Source organism: Amblyomma mixtum, chromosome 4 (genome assembly GCF_055824585.1).
Source record: "Amblyomma mixtum isolate Tamu chromosome 4, ASM5582458v1, whole genome shotgun sequence".
NCBI classification, from domain to species: Eukaryota; Metazoa; Arthropoda; class Arachnida; order Ixodida; family Ixodidae; genus Amblyomma; species Amblyomma mixtum.
Genome location: NC_143015.1, coordinates 140626230 through 140641274, shown reverse-complemented (window position 1 = coordinate 140641274; position 15045 = coordinate 140626230).

Sequence of the window (15045 nt, the reverse complement as noted above, 5' to 3'; positions counted from 1 at the left end):
TCATGAGGTTGTGGGTCAATCCATGAACATACGGAACCACTGCTAATTTCTCCCTTTCATTGCCTTCTTCAGGTACACCTTTCCTCTCTTGCACTCCTTTCACTTTCCGCAGCAAGCTTTCAGCTACGGTGCTGAGCATCAGAACGGGGTAGTCCGCATTTTTTAGCCTATCAATCTGCCGCCGAAAACTTGTCTCCATCTGATGCTCACACGATTTCCTCAGAGCTTACAAGAGAGCAGCACTCGATATTGCCCTTTTCACGGTCTTTGAATGGCTTGACGAAAAAGGGAGAAAGTGTTTCTTCGCCCCAGGCTCGTACCTCCAACATAAGTGTCCGGGTTGGAATTCAAGGCGTAAGTCCAGGAATTGCAGCGAATCCTTGGCTGGAAGCTCGTGGGTGAATTTCAACTCTGGGCAGGTTTTGCGAAAGGTCTCCAGTACGCTATCCTTGAGTCGCTCAAAGTCTGTTGAATCCTCTGTTCTGCACAGAACCAAGAAATCATCCACATAACGAAAAATCCGTGTGACGCGATTTTCTTTCACAGACTCTTGTATTCTCTTGTCGCATGCGGCCAGGTACAGGCCACTGAGTAGTGGTGCCACCTTAGAGCCGCTGCTGACGCCTCTTTTTTGGACGAACAAGGAATCCTCATGAGCGACGATCGTAGAGCCAAGATAGGCGCGCAGCAGCTCAAGGAACCCTTCCACCGACACTCCGGCCGAGTTTTGAAATGAAACGACTCCCTGCTCTTCCATGGTTTCTCTAAGTATGGTCATCAGTTTCTTGTGCGGAATTGAATAATACATTTAATCGATGTCAATCGAGAACCCGTACATTTCGGTCGTTTTGAACCCTTTTATCTCAGACGTTACTTCTTCCGACTTCCAGATTCTAAAATGATCTTCTACCCTCAACAGGGAACGTTGCTTGAACAGGTGCTCTGACACCAACTTCTGCCACGTGTCTGCTTCTGAAACGATGGCGCGGAAGGGGGTACCGATTTTGTGTGTTTTTGCATTGAAAAACACCGAGAAGGTGCAAATCATGGTAGATTCTACCTTGGTATACAAACGGCTCATATTATTCTGTTTAAGAAGCACCTTGACTCTTCTTTTAGCTTCCTTCAGTTCTTTCTTCTAGACCTTGCGGAAATTTTCGTTGATGGCTTGTAATGCTCTTGTGCTGTGGCTGCCGGAATCGAGCACTACAAAACCGCCCTCTTTATCTAAAAGGCATAACTTTAAGTTATTCTCCTTAAGCTTCTTTACACTCTTTTCAAAACTATGCTTACAATGTCCGCGTTCCTTTGAACGGGCCATGATGTCAACACCTTCAGCCACAACCCGGCTAACGTCCTCTTCATTCGCACTTGTTGCGACACGTCTGATAATGGCGAGCTTCTCTGCGGTGTGAAGCTTTGGGGGTAAGGCGAATTTTGGACCAAGTTCCAGTACTTCTTTTGAAGGACGTGAAAGCTGCACAGCTCCTATTGTAACTACTGGGTTCTTGCTTGTCGTAGCATGCTTCTTCCGGCCTTGCGTACAAATTTTCAAACTCGGTAGGAACCAAACATTCCACATGTGCTCCGTGCTAAACCTAGCGTTGGCCAAATGAAAACGATGAGATTTTTCGTCACAACACCTCACCTTGAGGAAGCCGGTGAATAAGCGGATCTGTCGCCATAACTCAGCTCTGATGATCTTCATGACTGTCCTTGCGTGTCCTTCGGAGGGCGAAATATCTCCAAATAGTGGCTTCAAGTCTCCACAAAGTAAGTTCTTCTTGATGCAACGTGAATAGAAGCGGGCACGACCGGTGAAGACAGCGATGTGATGGCACAATTGTTGCGGATCCAAAAGATGCGGGTAACATAAAGAAAGGCTCAGAGTGCTAGAAATGAACGTGAAAAGAGTAGAAAACTGAGCTAGTTGGTTCATACTTCTTGGTGGGAACAGCCAAAATAACAAAACACAGACACAAAAAGGAACACACAGAACGTAGACGAAGCTGACTGTCAACTAAAATTATACTGGAAAACCCGCGGTTTTTGTTTCCTTGTCAAAAAGATCTTGCTTTTATCTCCCGTGGGGTTCGTTCAAGAAGGAAATTTCTTTTCTTGATAGAGAGATTGATGGTGTACTAACGCACCGCTGTCCTGTTTCCGGTATCGCCAATGCCTCAAGGATCTCATGTGTCACTTGGTCTGCATACCTTTTCATGACTTGAACTTCATGCAACTTGGGATCACACTTGCGCACTTTTTGCCTTCTTTGTTTTCTTTACAATCTTTTGGATCCGCAACAATTGTGTCATCACATCGCTTTCTTCACTGGTCGTGCCCGCTTCTATTCACGTTGCATCAAGAAGAACTTACTTTGTGAAGACTTGAAGCCACTATTTGGAGATTTCTCGCCCTCCGAAGGACACGCAAGGAGAGTCATGAAGTTCATCAGAGCTGAGTTGTGGCGACAGATCCGCTTATTCACCGGCTTCCTCAAGGTGAGGTGTTGTGACGAAAAATCTCATCGTTTTCATTTGGCCAACGCTGGGTTTAGCACGGAGCACATGTGGAATATTTGGTTCCTACCGAGTTTGAAAATATGTATGCAAGGCCGGAAGAAGCATGCTACGACAAGCAAGAACCCAGTAGTTACAATAGGAGCTGTGCAGCATTCACGTCCTTCAAAAGAAGTACTAGAAGTTGGTCCAAAATTTGCCTTACCCCCAAAACTTCACACCGCAGAGAAGCTCGCCATTATCAGACGTGTCGCAACAAGAGCGAATGAAGAGGACGTTAGCCGGGTTGTGGCTGAAGGTGTTGACGTCTTGGCCCGTTCAAAGGAACGCGGACATTGTAAGCATTGTTTTGAAAAGACTGTACAGGAGCTTAAGGAGAATAACTTAAAGTTATGTCTTTCAGATAAAGAGGGCGGCTTTGTAGTGCTCGATTCCGGCAGCTACAACACAAGAGCATTAGAATCCATCAACAAAAAATTCCGCAAGGTTGAGAAGAAAGAAGCGAAGGAAGCTAAAAGAAGAGTCAAGGTGCTTCTTGAACAGAATAATATGAGCCGTTTGTATACCAAGGTAGAATCTACCAAGATTTGCACCTTGTCGGTGTTTTTCAACGCAAAAACACACAAAATCGGTACCCCCTTCCGCGCCATCGTTTCAGAAGCAGACACGTGGCAGAAGTTGGTGTCAGAGCACCTGTTCAAGCAACGTTCCCTGTTGAGGGTAGAAGATCCTTTTAGAATCTGGAAGTCGGAAGAAGTTGCGTCTGAGATAAAAGGGTTCAAAACGACCGAAATGTACGGGTTCTCGATTGACATCGAAGAAATGTATTATTCAATTCCGCACAAGAAACTGATGACCATACTTAGAGAAACCATTGAAGAGCAGGGAGTCGTTTCATTTCAAAACTCGGCCGGAGTGTCGGTGGAAGGGTACCAGAGCTGCTGCGAGCCTATCTTGGCTCTACGATCGTCGCTCAAGAGGATTCCTTGTTCGTCCAAAAAAGAGGCGTCTGCATCGGCTCTAAGGTGGCACCACTACTCAGTGACCTGTACCTGGCCGCATGCGACAAGAGAATACAAGAATCTGTGAAAGAAAATCGCGTCACACGGATTTTTCGTTATGTGGATGATTTCTTGGTTCTGTGCAGAACAGAGGTTTCAACAGATTTTGGGCGACTCAATGATAGCGTACTGGAGACCTTTCGCAAAACCTGCCCAGAGTTGAAATTCACCCACGAGCTTCCAGCCAAGGATTCGCTGCAATTCCTGGACTTACGCCTTGAATTCCAACCCAGACACTTATGTTGGAGGTACGAGCCTAGGGCGAAGAAACAGCTTCTCCCTTTTTCGTCAAGCCATTCAAAGACCGTGAAAAGGGCAATATCGAGTGCTGCTTTCTTGTCAGCTCTGAAGAAGGGTGTGAGCATCAGATGGAGAGAAGTTTTCGGCGGCAGATTGATAGGCTAAAGAATGCGGACTACCCCGTTCTGATGCTCAGCACCGTAGCTGAAAGCTTGCTGCGGAAAGTGAAAGGAGTGCAAGAGAGGAAAGGTGTACCTGAAGAAGGCAATGAAAGAGAGAAATTAGCAGTTTTTCCGTATGTTCATGGATTGACCCACAACCTCATGAAGATTGGGAAGAGGCACGGGGTCCGGGTTGTTTGCTCTGCACCGAACAAGGCAATGAGCATGTTTGCTCGAGTCAACAGGCAAAAGAAGCAGCAATGCCAGATCGCACACCGATCAAGATTCAGCGAGTGTGTTACAGGTGTGGTTTATAATATCCCTCTGGCCTGTGGCAAACAATATATAGGGCACACGGGAAGGTGCCTTAATGATAGGATAAGAGAACATGCATCATCGCTATCAGGTGCCCCAAGCAGGAATCTAGCCCTGCATTGCAGAGATTCCACTTCCACCATTTCACTTAACTATCGCCCTATCTCATTAACCAGCAACATCTGGAAACTCCTGGAACACATAATTCATACTCAAGTAATTAATTATCTAGAGGAGCATGATATCATTTTCAAATACCAGCACGGTTTTCGCAGGGGTTATTCATGCGACACACAACTCGCTGGATTTACTAACGACATATTTTCCGCAGTAGACGCTGGCTTGCAGGTTGACGCAGTATGTTTAGACTATTCTAAAGCTTTTGATCGCGTTCCCCATCACAGGCTCCTATCCAAATTGACAAACTTAAATCTCCATCCCAACGTTATTTCATGGATAAAACAATTCCTCGATAACAGAAAACAATTCACCTCTGTCAACGGCTTTAACTCGTCTTCTGTCCCCGTAACATCTGGAGTCCCCCAGGGAAGTGTACTTGGCCCTCTGCTTTTTTAAATTTTTATTAACGATCTACCCAAGTGTGTATCGTCTCAAATTAGGTTGTTCGGCGATGATTGTGTAATATACTGTAATATTACTAATGAAACCGACCGCCATTAACTTCAAACTGATCTTGACGCTGCAACGGCTTGGTGTTCTTCCTGGCTAATGTCTCTAAATGCATATAAAACAAAGTTAATGTCGTTTACTAACCGTTCCACTCGAATTGCTACAGACTACTTCCTCAATAACGATAGAGATGAACTTACAACAACTTACAAGTACTTAGGAGTTCACTTTCAGTCTGACCTAACTTGGCATTACCATATTGCCACGTATCATTGTAGGGTTTGTTCGTTCATGCTCAAGGCTGCAGGAAAGGATCGTTATCACTTTTGTTCGTGACGCGAGAAGCGACCAGACTAATCTCGATTGATCGCAGCCATGAAAGGCTGCATCTAGGTTTTTCCAGATTACTGTAGATGATCTTGACCTGTTATCTGGAAGTTTCCTTGCCGGCTTTAAATTGAGCGTTTCCGCGAGCGGCTGTCATTCGTAGTTCGACGATCGACGAACACGCTTGTTGCTTACGCCGCCGCCGAGTGATTTAGTTCTTTTGCGGGCGCAAGTCAGCCCAAATAAAGAGCTTCGTTTCCAAGACTGGTTGGTGTCTTCCTGACTGCTGGACTGTCGTCACTACAACGTGACATCTCGTGGAGGTGCGGGGTAGCCTCCCATGTACCGGAAACCCCCTACAAGTCGTGACGCCAGCCCTTTGAGTCATCTACCGCTGGACCTGAGTCCAGTCCACCGCGCAAGCCGACGCCTGCAAGGGGTCGAACCTGAGTTCGGGATTCTTCCGGACCCTACCCGGAAGCGAAAGCCAGCAGCAACGTCTACCATGACCATGCCCCAGACGATGACTCCAATCATTCTTCAGCAGCCCCGGGTGCCACCAACCTTCGACGGTTCGCCTGGCTCTGACCCCGAAGAATGGCTGGAGCAATACGACCGTGTGGCTGTCTTTAACAACTGGGACGATGCCATGAAATTTAGGTACGTCTTCTTCGCCCTGGAGGGACCAGCAAGAGTCTGGTTCGAGAATGAGGAAGCCAGCCTTGCCAACTGGGAAACCTTCAAGGAACAACTTCTGAAGACCTTCACAAACGTCATGCGAAAGGAGAGAGCGCAGCAGCTGCTACAGTCTCGCATACAACACCTTGCTGGTCCCGAACGAGACCGTTGCAGTGTATACTGAGGAGATGAAGCATCTCTTCCGGCGTGCCGACATGAACATGAAGGAAGAAGAGAAGGTGAAGTTGCTTATGCGAGGAGTTAAAGAGCAACTCTTTGCCGGCCTCGTCCGCAACCCACCGAAAACTGTCGCGGAATTCTTAGAAGAGGCATCCACGATGGAAAAAACTCTTGATGCCCGAGCCCGCCAGTATGACCGCCAGCAACGCTTTTTGTCAGCAAGCTGCCTGAACACCGCTAACAACGATAACTTGCGGGAGGTTATACGGCAAGTTCTGCGAGAAGAGCTCCGACGATTGCTGCCAACAGGAACGCAGCCGCAGCTTTCATCGCTTACTGACGTCGTCCGGGACGAGGTTCAACAGGCCTTGGGTGTGACTCAGACACCCACGCAGCCTCTGCAGCCCCCAGCCATGACTTACACGGCAGCTGTGCGCCGTCCTTCCCCTCGGCGACGGGACCCAAGCCCCTATCGCCCTCAGCCAGCTGCGTTGGACCGCCGCCCACTCGCCCCAACCCGCCCGTCCTACGATCGACGCCCGCAGCCGAGAAAATGCGACGAGTGGAGAACTACCGACCAGCGCCGCCCACTATGCTTCCACTGTGGCGAAGCCGGTCACGTCCTCCGGCACTGCCCATACAGAAGACTGGGCATCCGAGGGTTCTCTTACGACGCTCCACGACCCCGACCCGGCCAGCGACCAGCCGAAATCGAGGAGTTTTTGCGTCGGGAAGAATGCTCACCGCCCAGCCGCCTATCCCGTTCCCCGTCGCCTTCGTCTCCGCGCTTTGTATCTCCTATCCGAGGCTACGCAGTGCGTGGACGCTCCACCAGCCCCCGAAGGTTAAACTGAATAAAGCAGCCTCTGGAGGTGAGGTTGCTTCCGAGCGCGAGCACAAATATCCTCCATCGACGAAAACCCAAGTCCATGCCCCAACTACGACGACAACACCGACGACAACACCGCCGACAACTACGACGATAGCACCGAAAACGACGACGACGACGCGGCCAGACTTTTAAACTTTTACCGCTGCCCAGTGAAGTAACGTCGGAGTACGCCCACCGCAACCTCACTACTCGACGAAGCCGAGATCGGACACCGAAGACAACGTACAATACGAGAACGCGAACAAGTGACCTTGAAGTGACGGTCGACGGACACGCGGTTACTGCCTTGGTCGACACTGAAGCTGACTACTCTGTCTTGAGTGGCCCACTCGCTGTCCGACTCAAGAAGGTAACAACAACTTCGGATGGGCCGCTGATCCGCACCGCAGGTGGTAACCTGATTGCGCCGTCAGGACGCTGCACCGCGAGAGTTACTGTAAATGGGAGAACCTATGCGACAACCTTCCTCATCCTACAGCAATGCTCGCGAGACGTGATTTTGGGAATGGACTTCCTGAATGAACATCGAGCGATCATCGACCTTCGATCTAAGTCGATCAAGCTTTCCACGGACAAAGCCATACCTGTTGCGACGAGCGGGACTCATAACGTTGCCTCAAACGTCCTCGACGAAGCATTAAGTGTGCCGCCCCGATCAAGTGTCCTCGCCTGCATAGGTACTGGAGACATCGAAAATGCCGAAGGCGCCATCGAGGGGAACACCCAGTTACTCCTGTATCGAGGATTGGGCGTCGCAAGGGGAGTCGCTGAAGGCCGAAATGGCCAAGCCCAGGTGCTGCTAACCAACTTCACCGAAGAATACCGGCATCTAAACAAAGGTACGACGGTTGCCTTTCTCGACGAGCTGCCAGACATCAGAGACGTATTTGCACTACCCGACCAACCTGCAGAACCATCAGACCAAGGCCATCAACCCACGTTCGACATCAACCCGACATTACCCCGGAGCAGACAAGACCAAATACGCAGTCTTCTTATAAGTTACAGCGATTGCTTCTCATCAGCATCGAATGTGCGACGAACCCGGCTCGCCAAGCACCGCATTGTCACTGACGAACACGCCCCACCACTGCGGCAGAGCCCCTACCGCGTATCGCCGATAGAACGCCAAGCTATCCGCAAGCAAGTGGAGGAAATGCTACGCGACGACGTCATCCAGCCATCAAGGAGCCCCTGGGCAGCACCAGTCATCCTAGTGAAAAAGAAAGACGGCACCCTTCGCTTTTGCGTCGATTACCGCCGCCTGAACAGCATTACGAAGAAGGATGTCTACCCCCTCCCCCGCATCGACGACACATTGGATCGGCTATGCAACGCTAAGTACTTCTCATCGATGGACCTGAAGAGCGGCTACTGGCAAATTGAAGTCGACGAAAGAGATCGCGAGAAGACTGCGTTCATCACGCCAGACGGACTCTTCGAGTTCAAGGTGATGCCATTCGGCCTCTGCTCTGCCCCAGCGACGTTCCAGCGAGTAATGGATACGGTGCTCGCAGGCTTGAAGTGGCAGATTTGCCTAGTCTACTTAGATGACGTTGTTGTCTTCTCCTCAAGCTTTGAAGATCACTTCAGAAGGCTTCGGATAGTGCTGGAAACGATCAAGTCTTCAGGCCTGACACTGAAACCAGAGAAGTGTCACTTCGCTTACGAGGAGCTGCTGTTCCTTGGCCACGTCGTAAGCAAGGATGGAGTTCGCCCAGACCCCCAGAAGACGGCTGCGATCGCAGAATTTCCACAGCCTAATGACAAGAAAGCTGTACGCAGATTTCTTGGACTGTGCGCTTATTACCGGCGATTCGTCAAACTCTTTTCGCGCATCGCTGAACCTTTGACCGAACTAACCAAGGGGGACGTGCCTTTTAAATGGGAAATGCCGCAAGAGGAAGCTTTCAAAGAGCTAAAGCGCCGCTTACAGTCCCCTCCTGTGCTCGCGCACTTTGATGAAAACGCCTAAACCGAAATCCACACCGATGCAAGCAGTGTGGGCTTAGGAGCGGTGCTCGTTGAGAAAAATGGTGGAGAGGAAAATGTTATCGCGTACGCTAGCCGTTCACTGTCGAAAGCCGAAGCCAACTATTCGACGACCGAGAAAGAATGTCTCGCCATTATTTGGGCCACGTCGAAATTTCGCCCCTACCTGTACGGACGACCATTCAAGGTTGTGAGCGATCACCATGCTCTGTGCTGGTTGGCCAATTTGAAAGATCCCTCCGGCCGCCTTGCTCGTTGGAGCCTGCGTCTTCAAGAATTCGACATAAATGTAGTCTACAAATCTGGCCGCAAGCATTCCGATGCAGACTGCTTATCGCGAGCCCCCGTAGACGCAGCACCGGAAGAGGAAGACGACGACGCTTTCTTAGGACCGGTAAGCGCCAGCAGTTTCGCGCAGCAGCAGCGCTCGGATCCTGAGTTGCAAAGCCTAGTTGATTATTTGAAAGGCAAGACCGCATCGCCTCCCCGAGGGTTCCAGCGCCAACTGTCGTCCTTCGTCCTTCACAATAATGTCCTCCTGAAGAAGAACTTCGCGCCCAACAGGACAGTGCATCTTCTTGTCGTGCCCAAAAATCTCAGGCAAGAAATTATGCAGGCATGTCATGATGAGCCGACTGCAGGGCATCTCGGGATTGCTCGCACGTTGCACCGCATCCAGGAGAAGTACTATTGGCCGCGGCTAGCTGCCGACGTTTCCCATTATGTGAAAATGTGCCGTGAGTGTCAGCGACGCAAAACGCCTCCGATTAGACCAGCCGGACTCCTGAACCCCATACCACCCCCAACTAAGCCCTTTCAGCAAATAGGAATGGACCTCCTCGGCCCCTTCCCGACTTCATCATCAGGTAACAAATGGATCATCGTGGCCACCGACTGCATGACCCGATACGCCGAAGCAAAAGCGTTGCCTAATGGTACCGCAACAGAAGTCGCAAAATTTTTTGTCCAGCAAATTCTCCTGCGACACGGCGCCCCCGAAGTTCTCATCACAGAGAGAGGGACGGCATTTACAGCAGAGCTGACGCAAGCCATTTTAAAGTACAGCCAGACAAGCCATCGGAGGACAGCTGCCTATCATCCGCAAACCAACGGACTCACAGAGCGTCTGAACAAGACCATCGCAGACATGCTCTCCATGTACATCGACGCCGAACACAAAACGTGGGACTCCATTCTGCCCTACGTTATCTTCACCTATAAAACTGCCGTCCAGGAGAAAACCAGGTCTACCCCATTCGAGCTTGTATACGGCAGGAAGCCCACGACAAGACTCGACGCAATGCTCCCGCACGTTTCAGACGAAGACAACCTCGACGTCGCCGCCTATCTTCATCGCGCGGAGGAAGCCCGAAGACTTCATCATCATCATCATCATCATCATCATCATTTATTTGACCCTTAAAGGCCCCTGGGAGGGGGTATTACATAAGGGGGGGGGAGTAGTACATTCATCATGACTCACATTGATGGGGAAAAAAGGAAAAAAAAAGAACAAACAAGAAAACACACACACAACGAAAGCATAAAGAGAAATAATGTCACGAAAGGGAAATGAAACCATTTATACAGCAAGATAACACATCAGACGTTCTTTAAACCTTACTGGATTGCTTTCAAAGACAACCGATTCTGGAAGCCGATTCCAGTCTTGAATAGCGGCTGGCAAAAAAGATTTGTTAAAGGCATTAGTTGATCCGTGTAAACGTTGGATGCTCATGGAGTTGAATAAACGGGATGACGTGCGCACAGGAGGGACTAGAAGGGACTCGCGTAGGTTAGGAAAACTGTGATATAATTTGTGCAATAAACATAAGCGAGAAACTTTGCGTCTAAGGGCTAGTGGGCTGATAGTGATGGATGACTTGATAGCGGTAATGCTGTGCTGAAAATCGTAATCTGAAGTAATGAAGCGTGCCGCACGATTCTGAATGGATTCAATGGTGTTAATTAAGTAAGCCTGGTGAGGAGACCAAATTGCTGATGCGTACTCAAGTTTAGTGCGAATGAAAGTCTCGTATGCTAGTTTACGGATTGATTGCGGAGACAGTGAAAGTGACCTTCTAAAAAAACCCAGTGTTTTTGATGTATCAGCAACGAGTTGAGTGATGTGTTTTTCCCACGTCAATTTGCTGTTGATTGTGACACCTAAGTACTTATATGATTCAACCTGCGAAAGGATAGTTGATTGAAGAGAATAAGGATACGTAATATTGGAATGCTTGCGTGAAATTTGCATAAATTTGCATTTAGTGATGTTCAGCTTCATCAACCATTCGAAACACCAATTATCTATTTTTTGTAGTTCATTTTGTAGTATAACCTGGTCGTCGTGAGAGGAAATGCGACGATATAACACACAGTCGTCAGCGAAAAGACGAATGGACGAAGATATGCCGGATGGGAGATCATTGATAAATATGAGAAAGAGCAGGGGCCCAAGCACAGAACCCTGCGGCACGCCTGAAATCACTTCATGAGTTGCTGAACGATAACCGCCGATGACGGTATATTGAAACCGGTTAGTGAGGAAACAGTTAATCCATGATAGTGTGAGGGGATCAATATTGAGGCAAGAAAGTTTTGACATAAGACGTCGGTGCGGGACGCGATCGAACGCTTTTGAAAAGTCTAAAAATATGACATCGGTTTGAAATAATGATTCCAAATGCAAATGAAGGTCAGTAGTGAATTCAAAAAGTTGTGTCTCGCATGAAAGACTTGCGCGGCTTCGCATAAAAGACCAGCAGCACACCGACGCCCGACGCTACAATCTGCGCCGACGAGACAAGCATTACAAGCCAGGTGATCGTGTTTGGATATGGACGCCAGTTCGCCGCCGCGGATTGAGTGAAAAGTTGCTGCGACGCTACTTTGGCCCGTACAGGGTTCTCCGTCGCATCGGTGACCTCGACTATGAAGTCATCTCCGACGGCCCGACAGCATCTCAGCGGCGCCGCACACAAAGTCAAAGTCAAAGTCAAAGTCATTTTATTCAGGCAGCAGTAATAGGTGCCTAGGAGGCAGACATAAAGGCAAATTAATGCCTGACTCAGTGTCGGCCCCCTTCCCCCCTTCCCAAACACATCACTCAACAGCAGGTACAGTCAGATCGTTAAACTAAAGTTTCGATCAACATAAAAGGAACACATTAATACAGCATAGCATACAGGGCTAAGTCATACTGCGAGGAAACAAACAGCCAAAATAAATCGCATGCAGTAATAGGCAGAGAAAATAAACAAGCGGGAACAATAAAACATTCACAACAAAAACCATCTGGTGTCTACTTGGAACCCAGAGAAAAAAGGAAATAGTCAAAATTGTGTGCTCAAAAAAAATGTGTTAATGTTTCTTTTAAAGGCTAGAGCTGAAGAACTGTCAGTAATGATATTCATAACCATGGCGTGCTTATTCAAGAAGTCAGGAATCTGATATGTTAACTTTTGTGTTCCGTAGTTTGTACGAATCCTGTCTCTGTTATAAATGGTATGCCGGAGATTGTACATGTGTTCTTTATGAAGATATTTCTCAGTGAACGATGATGCATTCTGTTTGATTTGAGTGTATATAGCTAGTGCTAGTTTTTTACATAGGATGTTTGTGATAGTCAGGATTCGGTGTTTTTGGAATAACGGTGCTGAATGAGTTCGGCGTGGGACATTTTCTATTTGGCGCAGAAAATGTTTTTGTAGTACATGTAGGTTCTCTAAATTTGTTTTTGTGGTCGTACCCCATACAAGAAGACAGTAGTGCAGACGGGAGTGTATTAGAGCATAATACAATTGCTTTTTTAACCATGGCGGTAGCAAATCCTTTAGTTTATAGGTGAGCCCAATCGTTCTTGATATATCTGTTCGAACTTTTGAGACATGTGTAGACCAGTTTAGGTGTTCCTGAAAGATTACACCTAGAAATTTATGTGATGCAACGGAAGTCGTACATGTCGTACGCCTGAAGCTATATTATGAACGCTAAAGGACTCGAAGTTTGCATTCTCCGTGTTTATTTTCATTTTAAAGCATCGAGAGGATGCTTCTTTGAGAGGGAGGTAATGCCACGTATCATTGTAGTGTTTGTTCGTTCATGCTCAAGGCTGCAGGAAAGGGTCGTTATCACTTTTGTTCGTGACGCGAGAAGCGACCAGACTAATCTCGATTGATCGCAGCCATGAAAGGCTGCATCTAGGTTTTTCCAGATTACTGTAGATGATCTTGACCTGTTATCTGGAAGTTTCGTTGCCGGCTTTAAATTGAGCGTTTCCGCGAGCGGCTGTCATTCGTAGTTCGACGATCGACGAACACGCTTGTTGCTTACGCCGCCGCCGAGTGATTTAGTTCTTTTGCGGGCGCAAGTCAGCCCAAATAAAGAGCTTCGTTTCCAAGACTGGTTGGTGTCTTCCTGACTGCTCGACTGTCGTCACTACAACGTGACAATATTAACACAATCTTAGCATCAGCAAATCGCGCACTCGGCCTTCTTAGGCGTAATCTCAAACACGCGCCTTCACACTTAAAAAAACTTGCTTACATCACGCTAATCCGCCCGAAAGTTGGGTATGCTTCTGCCATATGGGACCCTCAACAAGCTTACATCATAAACAACCTTGAATCCCTGCAAAACCGTGCTGTTCGCTTCATCTTTTCAGACTATTCACGCTTCACCAGTGTCACAGCATTAAAACAGCGTGCCGAGTTGGAACCGCTTTCATGTCGACGCCATTTCGCTCGCCTAACCTTGCTTCACAAATTGTTGTATCACCATCCCACCCTCCACGACGACTTCTTTTTGCCACACCCTGCAGTCTTTCCTCGCCGCGACCACATTAACAAAATAAAACGCATCACATGCCGTTCATTGCTCTACGCGAAATCATTCATTCCTCGCACTATAATAGATTGGAATAACTTGCGATCACACACAGCTACTGAGGTTAACCCACAATCATTTCTGCATTCGTTAAAGCAAACCATGGACTAACAGATTTGGTATTTTTGTTGTATTATGTGCATTTACTGAGTATTTTATTCTGCGTTGTTTTGTTGTTGTTATTTGTGTACATTACTAGTTTTAATTCATTATTACGTGTATTTTGTTTCAAATGCATGTGCCATATTTTTATGATTGTATCGCCCTCCCCTCCCCTATTTAATACCCTCGCACGAGGGCCCTTAGGGGTATTGTAAATAAATAAATAAATTGTAAAGAAAACAAGAAAGGCAAAAAAGTGCGCAAGTGTGAGCCCAAGTTGCATGAAGTTCAAGTCATGAAAAGGTATGCAGGCCAAGTGACACGTGAGATCCTTGAGGCATTGGCGATACGGGAAACAGGACAGCGGTGCGTTAGTACACCATCAATCTCTCTATCAAGACAGGACAGGACAGGATAACTTTATTTGGCTCGAGCACAAGTGTTTTCTTTTTTTTTATGTGGTCAGATGAGTCCATCAGCAACGGTCGGTTGCCCCTATTCCAGGGCTCCGCTGGATGCTGCCGTCAGCTGAGCTCGCCGTATCAAACCGATCTGGTCATCGCGGCAGTCGCTGGAGAGCAGACCCTCCCATTGCTCCACACTTGCGTTTTGTATAACTGGGACGATGTCGACTTTTTGACATGCCCATGTGATGTGATACAGTGTAGGTTTTTCATGGCACCACGGACAATTGTGTGCGTAAAGTGTGGGGTGAATTTTACTTAGTGTGTTTAGATTTGGATATGACCCCGTTTGAAGTTGTCTCCATGTGACAGCCTCTTCTTTGTTTAAAGGTTTGTGCGGTGGTGGGTACCGCATCCTGCTGCCTTTATAGTTGTTGAGTATGGCCGAGTATTCCTGAGGTACTGGCAGGGATTCCTCAAGGTCGTTGGCGTGGGATGCTCGGTAGTTGGTATATCCTCGAGCTATCCTGTCTGCCTCTTGGTTTCTTGCCACCCCCGTGTGCTCCGGTACCCAGATGATCTTATGTTTGATTGGCTTGTGTGGTTTTGCATGTGTTTGTTGCGTCTTGCAGTCTACAGAGCGGAGTATGCGGAGCG